Source organism: Coffea arabica, chromosome 3e (genome assembly GCF_036785885.1).
Source record: "Coffea arabica cultivar ET-39 chromosome 3e, Coffea Arabica ET-39 HiFi, whole genome shotgun sequence".
Lineage (NCBI taxonomy): Eukaryota > Viridiplantae > Streptophyta > Magnoliopsida > Gentianales > Rubiaceae > Coffea > Coffea arabica.
Window position 1 is genome coordinate 19,864,004 of NC_092315.1, and position 9,714 is coordinate 19,873,717.

The 9,714-nt window shown below is 37.6% G+C and overlaps 1 pseudogene; it reads left to right on the forward strand.

Annotated features, from left to right (window-relative positions):
- The first annotated feature begins 2,773 nt into the window (after nt 1–2,773).
- LOC140038688 (nucleoside diphosphate kinase 3-like) lies at nt 2,774–3,478 on the forward strand (annotated as a pseudogene).
- The last annotated feature ends 6,236 nt before the right edge of the window (nt 3,479–9,714 follow it).

The following is a 9,714-nucleotide window of genomic DNA, read 5'->3' on the forward strand; positions in this document are numbered from 1 at the left end:
CAGTAGGTAATCTACAAGTGGCAAGAAAACAGCAGTGCAGCAGACAAAATAAGATCAAGGCAGAAGTAGAGTAAGGAGTTCACCTTACAAAAGCACCAGGCCTAAGGTTTCATGAATTCTTATTACAATCATAATTGAACAGAAACGAGTACCCTCAATTACTTATGTTAAATATAGATCTTAATTATGAACAGGAAAACATGAAGAGCTGAACAAGAAAATCACTTCACAAATCACCGAAACTAAGCGTTCATCAATATCTATCACAATCATAACTAACCACAAACCACTAAGCTCTTTAACTATATAACAAGAAAAATGCAGCCCTTAATTCTAAAAGAAATGCATCAACACCAAAACAAGCAAACCACGTGAATGCAACCTTCAATTATGACCAGCAAATTGATAAATACAAAACAAACCGCTGGCCTCAGAATTGAAGCAAGAAACAAAAGATTCAAACTCTGTCTGACGCTAATCAATCAACCGCCTGTGGTCTCACAATTGAAGAAAGGAGAAAAAGAATTCATGCCCTACCTGAACCTTATCAGTTATACTACCTGAATTTAATCAATGGTACATGTAAATTCATACATGGTAAGTAAACAGAAGCCACGTAAATCTTCAGCAGCTCTAACTGACGTAAATCTTTAGAAGCTGAAATTCGCAAATAGCTTAGAAGCTCAAACTCGCATAAAGCTTTCTCGCCTACCAATCTGCTGAGAAAGTCATCTTCAAAGCAGCATTTGGCCATGCGGCTCCCACACACTGCTTGACACATCGCCCACTCACCACTGATCTTAATTTGTGAAGCGGTCTTAATTTCCATGCAATAAACTTCCCGAGCGGAGTTAATTTGATTTTTTTTTGTTGGTAAGAGGAGTTATTTTAATTTGATGGTCCTAATTTGAATGTAATATATTTCGCACAATCGGACAGTTGACCACAAGCCAGCCTGATATCTATGAATTTTACTTGCAAAAGGAAGCACACACCTGAAGAAGGAAAGTAAACGCACACCAACTGCTCCAAAAAGTTTCTTGTCCAACTAACAATACCAAATGCGCTCAAAGTTGAAAATTACCGGATAACTGGTCCATTTTCACTGTAGCAACCGAACTCTCGCTTAGTATGGTAATGATTATTATTTCTATGGGGAATATGAACTTGGATAATTAGTTTATGTTGGTCAAAGATTGTTATTTAGTCAACTTCTCTATCCCACTTTTATTATAGAGCAAATTATCCGGTTGGCCATTAAACATTTGCAATCGTCGAGTTTTGGTCACTCAACTATTAAAAGTCTGGTTTTGGCCACTAAAGTGCATAAAAGCGAGACGCGATGCCATTCTGTTAGATTTAGCCGTTAACTTCATCGATGTGTCTGTCCGTGCGATTTCCAATACAAAAGGCAGGGACAATTTAGGACCTGAGAGTAGCATGAATGCTACTCTCCCAGCTAGTCCGCTCCCACTACCCCAGCTAGTCCGCTCCCACTACCACTACTTCCCTTCTTCCTCCACCCCCTCCTCCTACACAGAGTGGAGATCCGCCAGAGCCACCTACTACGCCGTCGCGGAACCGGGAGACCCGGTTGGTGGGGCTTGTGGTTATGGGGACCTGGAGAAAATGGGATACGGGAAAGCCACAGCTGCACTCAGTAAAGTCCTGTTTGAAAAGGGTCAGATCTGTGGAGCTTGCTTTCAAGTTAGGCGTGTTCAGGACATGAGATGGTGTATTCTTGGGACTTCCATTATTGTTACTGCGACTAACTTTTGTGCTCCGAATTATGGGTTTGAAGCTGATGGTGGAGGACATTGTAATTTCCCTAATGCACATTTTGTACTTCCCATTGAAGCTTTTGAGAAAATTGCCATTTGGAAAGCTTCCAATATACCCATTCAACATCGCAAGTATTGAGTTTGTGTGCTTATTCTTTAGCTGAATTCTCCTTTTCTTTCCTGTTGTTTTTTTTTTCTCTGAGCTAGAGTTACTCGTGTAATGGTATATTTGTAGCTGCATCTATTTTTTCAGGCCTATTCTGTAAACAATTTTTTTTTTAATTTTATAAATAGTTGGTAAAGTAATCTTTATTAGCTTTTTACAACAAGAAGAAGAAGGTCTATTTTCAACTTCCTAAATTGACCCTGCTTTTTGTATTGGAAATCGTGCAAACAGACGCATCGATGAAGTTAACGGCTAAATCTAACAGAATGGCCTCGCGTCTCGCTTTTATATATTTGAGTGGCCAAAACCAGACTTTTAATAGTTGAGTGACCAAAACTCGACGATTGCAAAAGTTTAGTGGCCAATCGGATAATTTGCTCTTTATTATATTGCTATTTCTCTTACATAAACATCATGTTTTACTTCTTTTTTGTTTTCTTAACATTCAATAACTATTAGTTGAATAAAAAATAAATACAACAAGTTCCAAAAAATAATATATAATAGAAAATTAAAAAATACAGCAGAAAATTCATGAAAAATCTCATTTTTTATGCATTTTGATTTTTTGAGTTTGTTAAATTTTGTGTATTACTAAGTTAATAGTTATTGGATATTAAGGAAATAAAAAAGAACTAAAACATGATATTTATATAAGAGAAATAGCAATATAATAAAAAGTGGGATAGAAAGTGGCACAGGATGCGAGACAGAAGATCCATTGCGATTATTGTTGGTCTCTCTTTCTGACCTTTTCACCTCAAACCCCGAACCGGTTTTTTCATAAATTTTGATTAGATAAATTGAGAAAAGGAAAAGAAAGAAAATGAGATTTTAAATTTGCAGATATGCTACACGAGCTGCAAGGACTCTTCTTTCTACTTCCAGCAGGCAAAGCTCTCGTGCCTTTTCCGAAGGGCGAACAACAGTAGTTTCATTGAGAGCAAGGGCAACTACTCTTGCCGTGCCTGACAAGGTGGATCCAGGAAATGCTTCTAGAAGTTCGATTTCAGGGCTCCTTGCCCTTCCTGCAGCAGCTTACATGCTCACAGAGCAAGAAGCACATGCTGCAGAGTTGGAACGCACTTTTGTTACCATCAAGACTGATGGGGTGCAGAGAGGATTGATTGCAAAAATTATATCCCGCTTGAATGCAAAGGTTTTAAGCTCATGGCAATGAAAATTGTGGTTCCTTCAAAGGAATTTGCACAAAAGCATTATCATGATCTCAAGGAAAAGACCATTCTTTAATGGCCTCTGTGGCTTCCTAAGCTCTGGTCCTGTCATTGCCATGGTTTGGGAAGGTGAAGAAGTAATAAAATCCGACTGGAAACTTATTGGAGCTACAAATCCACAGAAATCAGAACCTGGAACCATCAGAGGTGACTTTGCTGTTGTGGTTGGAAGGAATATTATTCATGGAAGTGATGGCCCTAAGACTGTAAGGGATGAAATCAGCCTATGGTTCAAGCCCGAAGAGTTGGTTAGCTACACAAGCAATGCAGAAAAATGGGTCTATGGAGTCAATTGAGACTTTTTTTTTTTCCAATTTACAATTTCTTCTGCAACTTCAGCCCACATCAAAGAGTGGATGAACACAAAATTATCAAAATAATGTGAATGTTTTTGTCTAAGGAACAACACTATTTCAAAGCAAACTCATAGTGAAAATCACTGCAATAATTTGTTTCCCCAAATTAATTTGTGAGTGACTCAAGTCAATGCAATTTTACCTTGACAGTTTCTCTAATAAAAAAATTATTTTTTCTTTTAGATATGTATAGTTATTTTTGTTACATTTATTTAATTACATTATTGGAGGGTTACATATTGTAAGCATGTTTGGAACTAAGTAAAATTAGCAACGAAATAAAACTAACCAATCTATAATCCTATACCAAATCCAAACATTATTTTTGGTATATATGATTAGCAAATTGTATTTGTTAAGAGAATGATTATCATATGACATGTTTGGAACAATGTCAAAATTAGGGAACTAAATAGATCAACCAATACATGACATTATGAAAAATCCAAATAGAGGACATGAATCGATTTTTGGTAAAAAATAATTAAGTAATCTAAGAAACAAGAATGGGATATATATATATATATATCTTGTATACACTGTCAGTTTTGGATGAATAACAACTATGCAAAATTTGAATTTAAAATATTACTTTTATGCATATATCGATCATATAAAAAATCAAAACATGTGAGAAAGTGATGAGATGGTGATCATGACTGGACATGGTGAGGGTGATACACACATGAAGGTTCCAGTCGGACTAATAACAAGATCACGAGCTAAGAAGTTAAGGGAGTCTCTACAAGTCTTGGTTCATGCGGTGAAAGATCAAGTAGGTCAACCTATGATGATTGAAGGACTTGAACATCAAGACAAGACCATTTATACCCTATTTCAAGTTTCGGAAGTGGAAGAGAATGACTTCAAGGTTGGTCACAACATTCGAGTTCAAGAGGAGTAGTTCGAGTACAAGCTTGATCCATGGATTAGTCTTCATTGTTTAGTTATTATTTCCAACATTTCATTAATAGTTCGAGTTGTTTATTAGTAGAGAATAACGGCCAGCTCTGTTAAGTGTCTTGCCCGAGGTAATGTGTCCTAGTTTGGGTAGGAATTTCACTTGTTTTCATTGTTTCCTTGTTGGAGTAGGAACTAGGGTTCGACAAATGTTAAAATAAGCTGTCTCATGCACTTTGTGTCATAATTCAGAATTTTCCAGCAATAAATTGTGAGAATTTGTTCTCTTGGCTTCCTTGAGAGCTTGCTTGAATATTTGAGAGACTGTCTTGAGAGTATTCAATCGATTGATCAACCAAGAAACACCCTTGGTTGTGGCGTTGCTTTACTCAACACTTTGCTTCGCTATTCTATTGAGTTATGGGTTACGATCATATCAATGTTCATAACTCCATGGGTTAGAAGGGTCAAAGTTTTCCATCACTTCAACTTTGATATATGAGTCTAAATTCGGGGCTTTGTGGGATAAAAGTTCTAGCCATCTTGGTGGGTTCGTTATCAGCTTGGTATCAGAGTTAGTTGACGGTATCATGTATATCCCTTTTGTCTCTTGTTGATCATTTGTTGTTGTTTGTTAATTGTTTGTTCAAGTTAGCCGTGTCTTGTTCTTGAGTCATCCATGTGAGTCTTGCAATTCTAGGGTTTACTACATTTGGCTCTTGTGTTGTAAAAAAAAAAAAACCAGAATCGTGATTGTCATTTAGGGTTTCTTGTCCATCGGGTTTAGGGTTTGCGTTTTATTAGGGTTTTTCTTGTTGAAATTGCCCGAGTTTCCTGGTTGTTGAATTCATCGTGTTTTTCCATTCAGTTTATGTGTTAATTTGTGTCATTTAGTTGTGATATTATTCCAGCAAAAAAAACCTGCTTACTCATGAATTCGTGGCAGTTCAAGTGTCACTTCATGGCAGTTCAAGTGTCAATCCGTGGCTGTTTGAATTTCTTGGAACACTTGATTGATTTTTGGACCCGTTCTTGAAGTGTTTCTTGATTTTATTAAGCTGCGACACAGGTTCTTGAAGTTTTTGGGAATTTCTTGAATTTTTTTCGAAGGGTTCTTGAAAGACCTTGAGGAATTTTGAGTTATTATTCAACCAAACTTGAATTCTTACATTCTTGAAGGTCTAGTGTTGGTTGCAGAAATAAACAAAAATATGGACAACTTTGGCTTGGAAATTCGATTCTTGATTTCTTCTTGATTCAAATTCAAAAAAAATGAATCAAGAAATGAAACACCAAACCCTAGTTGGATTTCCAAAACAATTTCGTTAGTCACTTGTGGTTTATCAAAGGAAATTTCTTTCCAATTTGAAAGCCTTTTCCTAGTACCTCTTGGATTTGACTAAGAGGAAGTTAAAAACCTGATTTGAGTAGGAAAGGGTAGGAGATTTCATTCCAAAACAGCCAGCCACATTAATTTCAAAACAGTTTCAGATTCCTTGAGTTTTCCTAGTGATCTAGGTTTCGTCTTTCCTTGTCCAAATTAATCCGCTCAGGTTCATCCATCTTTGTCCAAATTCTAGCAAGCAGTCACGAGTCCTTTGAATTAAATCTAGTCCTTTTTGAGCTCAACACTCAGTCCAAGTGAACCGAATTATCATTAACCACTCCTTGAGTGATTCTTGACTACAAGTCGGTTGGAACACTTGAGCAATTTCTAATTTCTTCAAGTGAAGCAATCAAGTGCCTTGAGAACTAATTGATGAGAATATGAGAGTGTTACATACACTTGAGTGATACACGAGTGTGAGTGAAACACATAAGGGAGAGTGTGAGGTTATTTCTTTTATTACTAACCAATTTTTGTAGGTTTCATATAACAATGTCTAATGGTGGTGAAGAAAATCTTCAACCATTTGATATTAAGATTTTCACTGAAATGCTAGAAGCTAAATTTACGAAGATGCTAGACCAAGCTTTGGAGCCAATTCATGAAGAACTTTACAAAACATGAAGTTCACCTAGCAATTCCAAATCGTTCCACGGCAAAAGTCGAGTAGAAGAATCTGATAGCTCTAATGATGAGGAAGAGCACCTTAAGAGACTGCGAAGGATACAAGACTAGTTGGGGACACTATAAAAGGCATTAAAATGAAAATTTTTCCTTGAAAAGGGAGATCCGATCCAGATGCTTACCTTGAGTGGGAAAGGAGAATTGAATTGGTCTTTGATTGCAATGACTACTCTGAGGAACAAAAAGTGAAATTGGTTGTGGTAGAGTTCACTGACTACACCATAGTTTGGTGGGACCAAAAGATGACAAGTCGGCGAAGATGTGGAGAACTGGCTATCAATACGTGGGCTGCATTGAAGCGTATCATGAGCAGGCATTTTGTTCCAAGTAAGTACCAAAGAGACTTGTACCATAAGCTCCAAACCATGATGCAGGGCAGCCGAAGTGTCGAAGATTACTACAAGGACATGGAAATCTCCTTACTAAGAGGCGACATTGTGGAAGATAGAGAGGCAACCATGGCTCATTTTCTAAATGGTTTGAGGCCAGAGATTGCTGACCAATTAGAATTGCAACACTATATAGAGATAGCCGAGATGGTCGAGAAGGCAATCAAAATTGAGCGGAGGCTCAAGAGGAGGGGTCAAACACGATTCCATCCTACTTATTCACCTCCAATCACATGAAATCAGCCAATAAAGGAGGAGATGGGGACAACCAGTTCCTCACTCAAAGGCCAAAGCAAGAAATGCCAAGAAGTGAATCGAAGGGAGCTTCAATACCCGCGAATGATCCATCTCAGTCCCGTAATCATGACACTATGTGTTTTACATGTCAAGGGAGAGGGCATATAGCCAGCCAATGCCTGAATCAAAAAGCGGTAATGGTTCTATCAAATGGGGAAATTTTCACGGACGATGAAGCCGAATATGAGAGGATGCCACCACTTATCGAGGAAACCAGTGAGATAGAGGAATTACCTAGGTGTAGTTTGGTAAAAGGGGATCGAAATTATTAATTGAAATAATTGCAATTCTTACTGTTTGGGTTGCATGTATTGGATTCAATATCTTGGAGTGAATCATTAAAATTTGGGGATTCTCAATCCCTAACAAATTTGGGGGTTTTGGTGGATTTCCAAATTTGACTCAATTTGACTCAAAGACTTCAAAAAAGAAAAGAAAACCTATCGTTTTCATTACTCTATCACATCGGCCCAACCTCCATGGCAGCACCTTACCATCAGATTTCCTTTTTCATTTTTTCCCTCTCATTCCATCTTCCAGAGCAAGATTTCATTATCATTCTTTTCTCTTTTTCATCTCTCTTCACTCTTTCATCCAACCCTCCATGGCAGCAGCCCCACCCTATCTGGTTCTCTCTCCTTTCTTGTCAATCTCTCTATCACCTTCTCTTTTCTTCTGTCTTCACTCTCTTCCTCTCTCCTCCAATACTCTATGGTAGTTGCTCCTCTCTATTTAGTTCTCTCTGCTGTCTATTTTTTCTTTTTGTGTAAGCCTTTCTCTCATCTCTTGTCAGTCGCTCTCCCATGTTACACAGACTGCAAGGTTGATTGGTGATGGTCAGGTGGTGCTTCAAAAGAATTTGGTAAAGCATGAGTACTTAAGGGCTGGGAAGAAAGAAGCAGGAAAAAGGGAAAAACAAAAAAATAAAGAAAAGAAAATGAAAAATAAGTTGATTCTGAAACCTTATAAATATATTCCAAACACTAGTCATTGTAATGATACTCTTGATCAAATCCCATACTGAATTATTGGACGTGATTCCAATTACAATTCCTAAACTTGAACCAAGTGCCACCCTACAAATGACAAGGTTAGTTTGATTGCATGAAGAGCACTTACTACACAAATTAGTAAAGACGAGCTCCAATGGGAAAATGTCGACACTCGTTGTCACTTAAAGACAAAGTGTGTAGCATGATGATTGACTCGGGAGGCTGCACTAACGTAACAAGTGCTTTTGTGATGACCCCACTCCCCCTTAGAGCATACCCTAAGGTTTAGCGGACTGCCTGTCCAACTCTCGCCAGGACTCACTCACTAACATTAACTTGAGAGATAACATTAACGCCAAATTAAGTACGAAATTTCTTAATCAAACATTACAAATCATCCAACTTTTTAAAACATCCATACTTATATGTATAACTAAATGGATTGACATACAAATTGTTCAATGAATTTGCTAAGTACAACTAGGATGGCAATTACTTAAAGCGAAAATTGCAACTCTCGAACTCACTATTTTTCAGATCCATGATTCCAATCCCTGTTAAGGAAAACAAATAATGGGATGAACTAAAAATCCAGTGAGGTTCCAAGAAAACATGCAGTCAAATTGGCAAGATGACAATCACATATATCAAATCTTAAAGCGAAAAAAGTTAATAGTTACAAACGAAAGCAGTAATAGTTCACAATTTCAAATAAACAATTTAGCACAGAAGAAAAGGATACGGATACTGATACGGTGGTTCTCGCCAGATTCTAGGTAGAGCACTCAGGATTCAAATATTGATACAACTGATACGGTGGCTCTTGCCAGATTCCAAGCAGAGCATTCAAGATTTAAACGTTGATACAACTGATATGGTCGCTCCTGCCAGATTCCAGGCATAGCACTTAATTCCGTTCAGTATTTCACTTGCAACTCAAAGAATACAGTTGGCTTTTGCAAGCCAGTTCAGCAGCAACATTTTTCGAGTTCGTTGACACTCCATCAATGTTTGAAATGTAGGAATAAACAAATTCCATAGATCATTGCATTACACAAATTTCCTTTCCCTCGATCAACCCTCTTTACTGGGCCCAAATGCCAAAAAAGTGGGTAGTAATACTCGAGTATACCAATCCCAGATGATGCATCCAGTGGATTAAACAAGTAACAAGACCCGTGGTTCGTCAATCACCTTGACCAAGCCCTTACTGACTCGATTTAACTAACTAGCCGATAGGATTTGGGATTCCAAGAACAAGTATAGTCGATGAAATAACATCTCCAACTGACTTTCAAGTCATGCACATGTATATTAGTTCACTTGTAAATAGGATAACAAGAGCTCAGTCAAGTTAGGTCGAGTGCGATAAGATACACACTTGCCTATTCAATATCAAGTCAAGCAAGTTTAGCAGGTCAAGTGCGATAAAGTACACACTTGCCTTTGCAATAACAAGTCAAGATATCTAGCAATTTCAGACAACAAATCACATTTCGATCAACAAGTCACATGAAGAATCAATCA